Source organism: Triturus cristatus, chromosome 11 (genome assembly GCF_964204655.1).
Source record: "Triturus cristatus chromosome 11, aTriCri1.1, whole genome shotgun sequence".
Lineage (NCBI taxonomy): Eukaryota > Metazoa > Chordata > Amphibia > Caudata > Salamandridae > Triturus > Triturus cristatus.
In genome coordinates, this window is record NC_140594.1 from 129,772,931 (window position 1) to 129,787,774 (window position 14,844).

General features: G+C 44.7%; 1 protein-coding gene across 1 annotated transcript in view; it reads right to left on the reverse strand.

The window, feature by feature from the left end:
- Positions 1 to 14,844, reverse strand: part of GATC (glutamyl-tRNA amidotransferase subunit C) — a 95,120-nt gene that overhangs the window by 6,360 nt on the left and 73,916 nt on the right. The window lies entirely within an intron of this gene.

Below are 14,844 nucleotides of genomic sequence, written 5' to 3' on the forward strand. Positions count from 1 at the left end.
TGGGGAGACTAAGTGATTTGACCAGAATCACAGAATGTCGATCTGAAGCAGAAACTCCAACCTGGTTCCCCAGTTGCAAAGTCTGCAGTTCTGGAAGTAACACCACAACCTCTCCCCTAAGTGCAACATTTAATCAAGTGGTCAACTGGATAAAAAAACATGAGGATAACAAATAATTTAAAAGTGCTTTGTCGCTATTTGAAAACTCAGAAAATATGTCCTTATTTTAGTCTTTTAGAGCACTAACCATAATTTTGATGCCAATAAGACCCTCTCATATATGTAATTTCTAAAGGAAATGCTCTAGGTATTACAGTTTTGATTACATCAAGATGACGTCAGGCGTTCCACACTTTTGTAATAAATATAGAATGGTAGCAATCTAGTTGTTCATTAGGATACTGTTGAGAGGCAGAGGCCAGGGGCAGGGACTCTGAAAATTGAAGGCAGGTAGGAGGGTGCAAAGGCAACAATTTAACCACACTGAGCAGGCAGGAAGGGCCGTGGCAGCACAACAGACTATGGAGGGCAGTGGAAAGGGGGGCAGGGGCAACAAACCAACAATACAGGACTTGCAAGAGAGGCTGTGGCAATGTAATAGACCATTGTGGGCAGAAGGAAGAGGCAATGGTAGTACAACCATACATGCCAACAGACCCAATTCAGCCAGGAAACGTCCAATGTTTTTAAGCTCAAATGGGCTTTATTTGATCAGTCTCCTGTCTACAATCTCCTCTTTTTCAATGTAACTCAAAGGGGAAAATCAAAACCCTAGTTTTTTTTCAAAATCTCCCTCTTACCAAGTTCAAAATGTTCGCAAGTATGGTACATTGGATCATGGAAGGAAATGGGGTAGGGACATGGACTTGGATAACAGAGGACAGGAGGGACATGGAGAGGTGCACCAAACTGACCCTGCAGGGCAGGCATCAGGGTTTGCAGCAGCACAATACACCACACAGGACATGCGGGACGGGAGTGCAGCACAACAATCCATAGAAAGAAAGAGGGAGGGGACAGGACCATGCACATGGACATCAGAGAACAGAGGGGCAAGAGGCAATGGAAGCTAGCTGACCATAATGGACAGACAGGAGAGAAAGCTGCAGCATAACAGACCATAAAGGGCAGGAGGGACGGATCAGGGGCATTACAATGGAACAGACAAGCCAGGAGGGAGGGAGTAGGGGTCTGCACATGTAAACAGCGGGCTGGGGACAAGGGGGCAGGGCAGGAGCAGCAAGATAGCCATGGAGGTCATGCAGGATGGGCACTAGAAGCAAGACACACCATGAAGAGCAACAGTGAGACTGTGATGGCATACACACAGACCATGGAGGGAAGGTGGGAGGGGGTCAGGGGCAGCTAACTGACCACACAGGGAAGGTGGGAGGGGCCATGGCAGCACAGAAGAACATGCATGGCAAGTGGGAGGGTTAGTGGCAGCACAATGGCTATGATGGGCAAGAAGGAGGGTGCAGGGGCATGCACAAAGGACGATGGAGGATAGAAGGGAGGGTCAGGACCTGTGCACAGACAAGAAAGTTCAGGGGAAGGGGCCTCACAACAGACCGCACGGGGCAGGCAGGAGGAGCAGTTGCAGCACAACAGACCAGGGAGGGCAGAAGGGTGTGGCAGTACAATGGACCATGTAGGACAGGAGGAAGAGGATAGGGGCATGGCATGTGGACAGGCAGGGTGGAGGTGGCAGGGACAGGTTACAGTCATCTGACAATGCTAGGCAGGTGGGAGGGGAGTGGCAGCTCAACAGAACACTCAGAGTAGATAGGAGTGGCAGGTCCATGGAACATGGTGGGCAAAAAGGATGGAGCAGGGACATGCACAAAGACATCGGAGGGCAGGGGGAAGGAGAATAGGGGCAGCAAGCTAAGCACAGAGTTTAAGCAGGAGGTCAATGATGGGGCATAGAATTGGGCAATGGAGGGCAGGAGGAGTGGACTGGTACATCATACTAAATTGAGGGCAGTGGCAGCACATCAGACCATGCATGGCAGGAGGGAGGAGGCTAGTCCATGGATTCACACAACAGAGGATAGGGAGGAGCGGGATGGGGCAGCAAGCTAACTGTTCAGAGAAGGCGGGTATTAGGAACTTTATTGTTTTTAAAACGTGTGTCTGTGCGAACTACTTAAAATATGAACAAGTATGCAGCATAATCTCACTTTTATTCAGGAAGAAGAGGACGTTTGTGACTGTGACTCCGGGCTCACTTGGCAGAAACACCCCCTGACCCTCCACCCCCTATCGTAAAATGTAATGCCCGTGAAAAGGGTAGGTGAACACAGTGTTATATAGAACATAGTCCTGAGAGCACGATTGAAAATGAAAACTAGATATAGTGTATGGTATAAACTATGCACCAAAAAGTGTGATATAAGATGAACCGGCCGTGAAATATAATATGCAATACATTGTGCGCAATGACAGATTCATTGGAGAGCGCGAGATAGCACAGGCACTAGCGCGTGCTATGCGATATGCGCCTTGGAGTGTAATATGCACAGGGCAGTGTTGTGTAACCTAACTAGTCTCTAAAGTTGTAATATAAAATATGTGCTGGGGAGTGTAACGTTGCATATGCACTGTGACAAAGATATGGATCCCAGATTGTAATATGTATGGCATAGCACTGTGCGTTATAACATAGGCATCGAGGAAGGCACGTTAGATGGGGCAATATAACCCGTGCGAAGACAAGTGTGGCATGACATATTCACGGGGTGGTGTTACAGTGCACATGGGCTAGAGAGTGTCATAGCATATGCACTAGCTAGTGGAATACAACACAGAGGTGTGTGGCACTCAGCAGGCAATGGTGGGTGTAACACAGCATTGGGCTCTGCCAGGAGCGCGCTGTGACTCTCAAGTGATGTTCGTCCCCTTTCCAGAGAGTAAAATAAAAAGTATTACACATCCGGCAGTGGATGTGTGTTTTATTAACCGTGAGGGGGTTTCTTGCATAGTTTTGGTCGAATTTTTGTCGAATCCCCTTTGAATGGCTTGGTGTGCATGTGTATTAAATGTGCCCGTCAATAGCTACCCATGTTTGTATAAATAAACGACAAGGGTGTCTACCGGGATTAGGCACGGTAGGGCATCAGACATGTCAGAGCTTCACTAGTAGTGTAAATACATTCCACGTGGATTCATTGTATGCATAGTCGCCTTTTAATGAATATCACGCAAATCGTCATGGTGATAGGTACGTACGGTTTGTCCAGCATGTCCTAGGTGTGTCTATAAATATATATTTTTTTAAAATAATAAAAAACAGTGGCCGCCCCTGGGGATTGGGGTCAAAAAAATATAATTAGGAGACAGGCCCTGGGGGGTGGGGTCATCAGGGCCAATAAATTAGAATAAGAAGGGGAACCACACAGCCCCCCTTCTTAAAAAATTAAAATAAATAAAAGACTGGCATCGCGCCGGAGGCCACGCCCCCTCCTTGCAGCACTCTGCAAACGCGCCCCCTGGCGAGTTTTAAGTTGGGGAATTAATTCCTCTTCAATACTGAAGGTCCCTGAGGGCCAACTAGCCCAACAGGCATCTCCAGTATGCGCCAGGGAGCTGCGCTGCAGACAGGTGTTCTGAGGCCAAGCCCCTTTTTACACCTCTCTGCAACGCAGCTCTGTGGCGCTTACTGGAGGTACCTAGTGGTCTAGTTTGACCCTAGGGACCCTTAGGATTCAAGGGGACTTAATCTCTCAACTTAGTACAGCCACAGGGCGCGTTTACACAGTGGTGAAGGGAGGGGACGGGGCCTGAGGTGACGTGTGCAAACACACATTAAGGCACGTTTTAAATTGGGGATATAATTTCCCTTCAATACTGAGGGCCCCTGGGGGCTAACTAGCCCACCAAGTGCTTCCAGTAAGCGCCACTGAGCTGCATTGCAGAGAGGTGGTCTAGGCTGTGCCACTTTTTACACCTCTCTCCAACGCAGCTCTGTGGCACTTACTGGAGGTACCTAGTGGGCTAGTTGGACCCTAGGGACCCTCAGGATTCAAATGAACTTAATCTCCCAACTAAAAACGGACACAGGGCGTGTTTACACAGTGGTGAAGGGAGGGGACGGGGCCTGAGTTAACGTGTGCAAAAACGCCCTGTGGCCTGTTTTAAGAGGTAGTTTTAATCCCCCTGCCCTATTATATACTAGGGGCTTACAGAGGAGGTCATGCTAATCACAGGGGACCCCAACGCATAATGTTCCCTAGTGTATGTAGGGGTTTTCACTGTATTCTAAGTGTCTTTTAACATAGCACTGGCTCTAGGACTGGTTAGTCAGACTGAGTTACCACCAGTATCCGTCTGAAAAAGTTGAGGGTACAGGATGATTTTGCAACAAGGTTTCTTTCTGCTCTTCTTTTTGTTCTTTCTGCACGTTATCCTTCTTCCTGCACTTTTCTTCGTCTTTGAGGACTTCTGTTGCTTCTTTCTGCACTTCTTTTTTTTCTTTCTGTGCATTTTTTCTTCTTTCTTCACATGTCCTATCTCTGTAGGCATAGTTAGAAATTAGCATTTAAAAAACCTTTGAAATTCACAGAAAAAACCATAGGTTTCAGGCACGTTATAGTTAGGAATTAGCATTTAAAAAACCTCAGAAATTCAATGAAAAAACCATAGGTTTCAGGGGTGTTATAGTTAGCTGGACTTTTCACTTGTGCAAAACCATTGAAATTCCCCCGTTATAGTTAGTTCAGCTAACTATAACTCGCGCGCCCGCAATGCACTGCTGATGACGTCACATATTACATCACTCATGACATGGTCAGTGACATCACTCATGACATCACTGATGACATCATCCTTGTGATAGAGTGGCAGACCTCCTCTCACCCTAATATAACCTTTTATACACACATTCAAAAATAGAGACTAAAATTTTCAAAACAATGGACATACCAATACCAGTTACAACAACCTCTTCAGTAATTCTAAGATCCACATACACATCCACTCATTCCCCAACAGTCCTATACAGTCACTCATATATGTACTCACTCATCATATGTACTCATACACCTATACATCCTGTTACAAAATGCCACTCATCCATAGAGTTACTCACACACATAGTCACTCATGCTAATAAAGAATCAAACATACATTTACTTGCATATACAGTTATACACACACCACCACACTTACTTCTACGGAAACTTACACATACTTAGTCTTTTAAACAATCACTTATAGAAACACATACTTATTCATACAAGAACTCTTTCAATCTCTCACTCTCACATATACTCACTTATATACACCAATAGTCACATATACTAGTTTAAAACATATGTTGTTACTCATAAAGACACTATTGAGACAGTCATTCACTCACTAACACACCCTTACACACACTCATCCACCCATACAGTCCTGCACACATGCTGTCTTCAACACATACAAACAGTGAGTCACTCATTCATGCACCTATGCACTACGTAATACCCCCCACCGAACCATGCAGACACTCAGACTGATACTCAAAAAACCAACTAATAACCTATATAGACACCCATGTAGCTACTCACCAACCCATGCAGCCACTTATACACAAAGTGAGAGACTGATACAGATATTTACATATTTAAACATTACTCACTAAGCCATGTATTCACTATGATACACTTAATTAGTCAGTTACACAATCAATTTTTCAAAAACAAATCATCCATTTAGACACTTATATACCCATTTATTCTTCCATCGACCTTGAGATATACATATATAAAAGATTTAATTTTCAGAAAAACACACATTCACTGGATGATGTCATCAGTGATGTCATTTGAGATGTCATCAGTGATGTCATGAGTGATGTCACTGACCATGTCATGAGTGATGTAATATGTGAAGTCATCAGCAGTGCATTGCGGGCGCGCGAGTTAGTTAGCTGAACTAACTATAACGGGGGAATTTCAATGGTTTTACACAAGTGAAAAGTCCAGCTAACTATAACACCCCTGAAACCTATGGTTTTTTCAGTGAATATATATATCTCTCTCTCTCTCTCTCTCTCTCTCTCTCCGGTGGGATACCCCTAAATGCTCTTAAAAAGCTGGCACAAGACAGTAAATTACCCTGTTCTTCTGTTACTGGCCCAAGTTGAAAGGTGCCATGAGCCTCCCGGGGCTCTTGCCCCTCTGCGGAACACTGACAAGGGGAAATAGGTTTCTTCTAAAATGGTCTTAGGCCATCCCAGATCTTCAACCTATGTTTCCTGCTTATGCACATCAATTTCACAAAGGTTTTATACAATTTAAAACTTGACCCTTTTAATAAAAAAACAAGGTCATTTAACCTTGGCCAATAAACTAAAAGGACCATAATTCCATCACCACCTGTTGTAGTACTGTAAATTAAATGGACCAAATTGAGAGCTTCACCGTAATCTATTCATTTACTGAGTAGTTGCAGTGAAATAATAATCTTAAAGATGCTAGTAAGCTTCCTCAATTTTTCGCCTCTTTTTTCTTGTCCATAGAAAAGAACCTCGCAAGTGATTCAGTTTCTGGAAAAAGACAGGGAAGAGAAAAACTGGAAGAGTGGAAAAGAAATAAACATTGAACAAGAATAACAATCTTTAACAGATTAATTTAGCAGAATAAAGACGAAGGGATAGTTTGTGAGGTCCAAAACCCACTATCTGCCTTTGCTAGCAATGGTTTAATGTTACGTTTTACAAATCTTCTATTCTATAATTTACCAAAAGATCCAGAAATCCCACTGGCTAGGTGTAATCACATCCCTAATGAAAATGCAGAAGCACAGACTTGTCTGAATTCACAAGAATAACCTTGGTTGTCGTAGGAGTAATTATATATCCAGATACTTTGGAAACTTCCTCTAACACCCAGAATACCCAATACATATTTTCTTTTTCAGGATGAAGAAATGGAGCTATATTGTCTGCATACAGATTAATTTTGGATGCACCAGTAATATCCGGGTTCCCCTGAATTGTAATGTCGCTCAAGATGTATTGTGAGAAGGTTCAGTATACAGCACAAAAAGGGGGTAAGAAAGTGGACATCCTTTCTTTGTGACTTGTTGAATAATACTATTACCAGCAGCCTTCTCCCAATACTCACATCCAAAGGAACGCTATTATCGAAGGATCGGAACAGATTGGTGAGCTAGGACAGAAAACCCTTGTATTCAAGTGACAAGTACCCCCAGTTCAGCAGGTCAAAAGCACAGCAACAACCATGCTGAAAGGCTAAGAAAGTAATAGAGCCATGGCACAGTCAACGCTGGCAACATCATAATGCTATTATTATCTTTCCTTAAACGACATGATGGACAGAAGCCAAAGCTTCTGTGCAACATGTCTAAAAAACATACACAAAGCCAACAGATCTTGCATAGGCGAAACCTATTGGCCTTGTTAACCCCTTCGGTGCTCATGACGGAACGGTTCCGTCATGAGCCACGGTTGAGCTGTGCTCATGACGGAACCGTTCCGTCATGACCACGCCCGCGCAAGATTCCGTCAGCACAGCGGCGGAATCTGCGCAGCATGGAAGGGGTTAAAGCTTATATTTTTCTTGTTTTGTTTCTGTTTACTTTGCTCTCTTGGGCTTCAGCTGGCCTTTCTCACCTGCTGTCAGTAAGGACGTACATGGGGGCTACAGTTCCAAGTAGACTGACATCTTGCCTGGAAACAGAGGAAATCTGCACAACAAACCCTCTGGAAGTGCAGTGAGGAGGTGAGTCTAACCAGGGAGGGCTGGGTAACTCTTTTTGAATGAAACTGCTTGAAGGGAAGATGTGAAATTTGTCACTTGGGCCCATAAAGAAAAGATCTGCTGCACAAATAGCAGTCACTGCTTGTGCTTCTTCAGACTTGTCAACACCTGGCTATAAGGATGGTCTGGAGAAGGTAAAGGGGATCCTTTTATCTTCCTTTCACCAGCTGATGCATAGAGGAAACAAAAACAAACTTAAAAAGACGTTGTGTATAGAAACAGAGCGCCTCTTAGTCTTGTAGGGTTACAATTGCTTTCCACGCGCTTCCTGTTAAATCCGCTTCTATGTGCTGAGGAAAGGGAATTAAGTTTAATGTTGTCTTTATATGAAATGAAAGACTTTGGAATTAATTCATTTTAGGAGAGCATACAGCATGCTCTGTGTTAATAAAGGAGGCCAGTGCGTGTTAATAGTAATAATAGTTTTTTGTACACAGGTACTAAACTCTCCCTGTTTTAGCGCCATAAGTAACCGCAATAAACCAGCTCAGTGTACCACTTAAATCGATATCGAAAGGATAAATGGCTGATTGTCGAACCTGCTTATTTTCACCCGGATCTCCATTACTGCAGGGACTGCAGGCTGTGTTCACCCTCCCATCTGTCGGGCTCAAGTCCAAGGCAGAGCTGAGTGTGGGGAGCTTTGGGGATGTTCCTCTTGTGGGGCGTCGATAGAGGGGGGCAATTACTGACATAAAAAGCAAGCCCTGGCCCTCATACCTGCAATAAAATCAGGCATTTGATCGGCTTAGGTGCGCAGAAGAAGACCCATTCTCTGGTCCCCAGTAAGAGTGCAACTCTCCCATATGTGGGGTTTGTTCTACGCAGGGCCACTGGAATTATGCGATTGTGCGGCGATTTTTGCATAGTAATACATTTGCCGCAATCTGCAGATTTTAACATACAAAAACATGTTTCTAGCTTAAACGGTTAAAAAGTTACTAAAAACGCCTCGACAAGTATAGCCGCACAGTGGAAGGCCCTTCGCAAAGGTTGACTGGTCACCCTTCTGTAGCTTATTGCAGTGTTTGGGTGTTAAACTGGTACTAACGTGTTGCAACTAATGCCCAGACAGTCATTCCAAGTTTTAATAAGACAAAACAATGATTATCCCAAAATGTGCTGCATAATTAGATTTTTCTTGTCGCATAATTTATTCATCCCTGGCGCATAATTTGGCCCTACCCTGTCACATAATTCCAGTGGCCCTGGTTATAAGTGACGTTTGATAGCGACCTCCTTCTTCCTTAGGAGCAGAGTCCTGTTATCAGATATGTTATTGACATTATGTTACCGAGGCAGCATTGGGCATTCTCCCTAGGGTTGCTATATTGTACGTTGGTTTGTAACAGCAATTTAACATATAATGTTAAATGTGCATTCATTTGCACTAAGATTCACACTGGTGTTTAGACATCTCACTGTCAGTCAAGCAAATCCAAGTGAATGGAGGTAAAACTATTTGCTCAGGATCACCCATGAGGACAAGTGGGGATAGCCAGGATTAGAATCACTAGATCGATTGGTAGGTAACCCTGCAAATCTAGAACTGCCAACATTGGAGCTGGGGAGCCAGGTTTGAATCTCAGCATCGGCTCAACATACTGTGATTCTCACACTCAATCACTCAATCTCCACGTGCCTAAAAAAACAGGAAAGAAATGTATGTGTCCTTAACTAACAAAAAAAGTATGTGTCCTTGTTTAATGTAACTGGTGCTCATATAAAGCGCTCCAATACCTTTGAGTCAGTAGAGCAAGAAAAGGGGGGTTTGGGTGAAACCACGGGGAGTGGATAGGGCTGAAGGAGAGGGTCTGCAGATGCATGCACTCTCTACGAGTGCATGTGGAAACTTAAGAAAAAAAGAGTACCTGTGGACTGTGGAAGGACACTGGCCACAGGAAGCAGTACTAAGTTCATTTCTCCACAGCATGGACGAAAAATCTGAAGCACAGGAGAAAGGTGGAGGCATGGAGGAGTCACTGACCAATAGGCAGGCAGAAAACAAGAATGACGTTGTAGAAAACCAATGGTAAGTAATGGGCGGGCTCTAACCCCTTTAAAGATTTTTTTCTCATAAGAAATTTAGCAAACTCACCGCAAGAGCTGTGCAGGTGAAACCTAAAAAGCTTAAAGGGATCTTCACCATCTCAGCAAAATCAATGGCTTGAATGAAGAAATGATTACTGGCAGCAAGCAGCTGGCCAGAAATACATCTGGCTTGTTCCTCAAGTACTAATAGGGAGGAGACTGTAGCAACCAATGTTTGATCAGAACTTGTAGTCAGATTGATTGGTCTATAAAAGGCACATTGGGAAGGATCTTGCCCAGGATTATGGAATATCACTAGATTACCACACTTAAATGCAGAAGGAACTTGAAAATCCTTGATGACCTGATTATTTAAAACTGCTGATCTGGACACCGACAGTCAAATGATTTATAAACCTTCAATTTTACTCAGAACTGTTTAGTGAGACTTTAACTCCATTCTATGCTGCAATAAGGAATTTTCTTTTGGGATGCCATTTATCTTTTATATCAGACCTTAAAGTGGGTAAATTGGTTGCAAACTTTCCAGTGCAACAGACTAAGGGTTCCGTGGGCTCAATTCTAGGTGGGAAAATGGCAGGTACAGAGGGCTGCCCAAAGATACTTAAGGCGTGCTTTTTTTATTGTGATCTATGTCAAGTTGTGAACTAGGTCATACGACTTGCTACATTTTGAGAACTATGTGCATATCTCTCTCATGGACTCTCAAAATTCTCTCTTAGCAGGGATCACCCCAATCTTACTGACCACAATATTGTAACCTGCTGCCAGGCTGGTGACGCCTTCAAGGAAATCTAATCACATTTCATCTATCCTAGATGAACTACACTGGCTACCTATAAAATCTGTAATTATCTTCAAACTCTGTTGCTTGACATACAGAGCCATACATTTCAACAACCTCTTATCTGACCTAACTTTTTCCCACCTCGTAAGGTCAAAGAACCTTATGTAGCAATGGTGATAGCAGACTTGCATCTCCGAAATTCAGAACCTCCTTTGCACAAAACAGCTTCCCTTCTGGAGCTGCAATTTCTGCATGGAACTCTTTACCTTTAATTGTCATAATACAACCTACTTATCTCATTTAAGAAACATCTGAAAACCCTCTGATTCCGCCTCTTCTTTGGTAAACTCAATGGAACCCCTACCCTATCACCTGCTCTAAGCATCGACCCACCCCTTGTTGATACATCACGTCTTTTTCGCCCACTTCATCCTCCCTTCTTCTCTCCTCTGCTTCTTATTTACTTATGCATTGTTATTCTTATGCATTGTTATTCTTGTTCTGGTTACCTTTGCTTATTATTCTGTGTATTCGTCTGGTTAAATGTAAAGTGGTTAAATGCCCATGGGTTCTACAGCGCTATACAAAACAAATGTAATATAAAAATCAAAAAATATTGCTTATACTGGAAAGAAGGGCAATGGAAAGAAATTATAATAGCACTTTACAACAGAAACACTGCTGTATACTTTTCTGTCTATACTAAGGTCCATGTTCTTTGACTACCTACTGTACTCTTAAACTATCCCTAAAACAGCACTCTTACACTCTCCCACAGAAACAGAGCTTACAAAACTCCCCGGTCCACACCTTTTCTTCATCCTTTCATAGACTTGCCTGCCATGAATGAGCTGCCTCCTTTTCCTGTACGTGCAATCTTCAAATACTTGTTCTATAACTTTTAAGCAGCCACTCCCTTACACCAAGTGCAGTTAGCGGTCCATAGTGATAAGCAAGCACGCCTATGAAGAGAAATGCAGCAGTATATATCAAACTCCTGACCTGGACCTCCCACAGGCCCTTGACTATCAGTACCCTGCCTCTTTGCCATTCTGCCACTCTCTTTCTATTCCTTTATCCCTAGAGGCCCAGCAACCGAGAAAGACATCAGTGAATTGGTGGCCAGAATGCATGACCACCACTCAGATGCACGAAGAGTGAGGAACTGCTCATGCGCCTGGTGAACGGAGGTCTACTGGAAGTGCGGATGTGGCTGAAGTCACGCAGAGTTGTGTGTAGCATGCGTTTCCTGGTGCCCGGACTTCGCTGCGCTATGCAGAGCTACAGTCATCTATTAGTATTATTGTCATGTATCTCCACTATTATGCAATTTCCCTTCTAGCCCCGCATCTGTCGCTACACTGTGGCTCCAGAAATTCTATGGTGAAGCAGGCAGGGTTCTGTGCCTAGTGTCCAGCCGGTGTACTTTCTATGTCTTTATTGGATCCCAAACATATGTTCAAGCCCTGACTGGACACAAGGTAGGGCCAAGAGCACAGGGGCATTTCTGGGGCAGCCATCAAGACAATCTACTATAAGCTTAGCTCTGGTTAGTCTTCTATAGTTGAGTTGCAAGTTCTGTCCTTCTGAACTATTTATAGGGATCCTCTTCAAACCTAATGCCTCTGCCCTCCCAGAATAGTACACCCACAGAAAAGAAAATGACTGTGCCTAGAAGCTCTAGATTTCTCTTCCTCCACCTCCCTCCGAAGCTGTGGGTTCACAGGTAATCTGTAATAGAGAAGCAGCATGAAAGGTCTGGCTGAACACAATTTGCAGCAATGGGGGAAGACGACTATTCCTGGATGTCCAAGGATCTTATACTGGGCTTGTCTCTACATCACTCTGGTATGATTTCTAACTACATCGGAACCAGATTCCTCCCACTTCTATTTCTGCCCCTTTAACTTCTATTGCTTTTCCTCCCGCTTTCACCTTATCTCTCCTGCTCCTTCCTTAACTCTCCGATTTGCTCTTTGCTTCTCTTGCTTTTTCTTCACAACCAGCCAATGAGGTACAATCTTTTTTGGTAAAGATTACTCCTTTTGTTTGGCGTCGCAACTGATCGTCATCAATCAATGGCTTCATGTTCCACGAACTGACCCAGCATTTAGTGCAGACAGACACAGCTTGGGAGAGGGAGGAATAATGAGGGCGCTTTACACCACGAAGCGTAACCCATTGTTGCTAAGCCCTACAGTGCACACAATCCAAAATTTGGCAGAAAGCCCGTAGGAATCTGGGATGAGACGGGATTATAACTCAGCTCACCCCACTATGGGACACACCAAAACTGGGCAACCTTGGGAATAGTAAAGGCTTCAAATGATGGGACTCCATCGGAATCTCTACGGTGGGGGATTTGTGGAGCAAAGGTGATGTTGTCATGTACGCCCACCTACGAAACCAATATGAGCTAGCTTCAACGGAGGCATTTAGATACACTCAAATTAGGCATGCACTGAAGGCAGGTATTCCAGCAGGAACTACTCTCCCTGAGGCCTCCTCATTGGAAGATAGGCTGTTGACGGAATACATGGCAAAGAAGGCTATCTACCTAACATATCGCAAAATTATCAATAATCGGCCAGATCCCACGGAATCTCTCCGCGAGAAGTGGCAGACGGAGGTGGGGGACTTAGAGGATACCGACTGGCAAGCGGCACTCGCCTCTCCACGCGAAGTAGCAGTGTCTTCCAAATTAAGATTAGTACAACGAAAGATCTTGCACCGCATATATTACACAAGAGTGACATTACACAGGATAGGAAAGGCCGAGATACACTCTGCTTGAGGCAATGTGGGGCGTTTGGCCCATTCTACCACACGTTATGGGAGTGCCCAGTGATAACGATCTATTGGGAAACAATTATGCAAACCATCACGCAAGTTCGCGGAGTAACCGTCCAGCCGGAACACAAGAGGTGTCTTTTAAATATCTGGGAGCCGACTGACCTTAACCATACGGCACAGGACTGGGTGACACTGGGCATGATGTTTGCCAGGACTGGGTGACACTGGGCATAATGTTTGCCAAACGCAATATGGCTTGACACTGGGGTGCCCAAACCTACCTGACATATCGAAAGAGGTGTAGAGATATGGATGGGGCTATGGTAGCTGAAAGGGTGGTATATATCCATCGCAGATGCCCCAAAAAGTGGGAACAAATGTGGGGATCATGGAACACCTACAGGGGAAACAGATGCACCCCACCCCCACTTGAGTCAGACACCGACTCAAGCTGAGTTGAATGAATACAGAAACACTACCAGCTGAGGTTGTCTACTGAAACAGTAATAACTGTATAATCTTTGATTCATGGTTTATTGTGCCTAGAGTCGTGTAATGTGCAAAAAAGTAGCAATATGTGATCGCATGGTTATTGAATTTCACCTGTAATCAATAAAAAAGAATTAAAAATATATATATATATACTCCATTCGTAAGGCTCGTCCTTCAATTTCCTCCTGTTCGCACCTTTCTTTTCTCTCCTTATTACTTTTATCCCGGCTACTGTCTCTTAGCACCTTAAGGTGGCAGGCAGTGGTATGCAAACAAGCCACATAATATAACAACAAAATAAATGAAATAACATGCACTACTGAAGCAACAGAGAATATACTGATTCACACTAGGGTGCCTTGTGCATCTTTTGGAAGGAATGCAAAGAGTTTCTAGAGACTTAGGGGCCAATTAGGATGGCGGGCAGGCTTTAGTCCGCCCGCCACCCTACCTGTGCTGGGACCGGCCACCAGTGGTGCGGCGGTCCTGCACCTGCAATTAGGATGCCACCGCCACGGTGGCATCCTCCATTCCCAGCATTGTGGCGGGTGGTGCTCACAGCACCGCCCGCCACAATGCTGGGAATGCACTGTGTGCATTGTCATGCACAAGGTGACAGGCACCGCGAGGTGCCTGCCACCATGTCCATGACAATGCAGGGGGGTACCATAGGTACCCCCCATGTGCAACCCCCACCCCTCCAATACCCTGGGGGCCCGCACCGGGCCCCCGAAAGCAGACTCTGCATGCTTTTCATGGCACGGTCTCTGCCACCGAAAGCCATGCTCCGCTCCCCATGCTCTGCTGTCTAGCAGACACCGCCACCATATATAGCCCCTTTTCCGCACAGTCTACAGGCGGAAAACCGGCAGACGGTCTTTCCGTCCGCTGGGATCCCCCCCGCCATACTAATATGGCAGGGGGAAATGGGTGGCGGGCAGGGAAGGATGG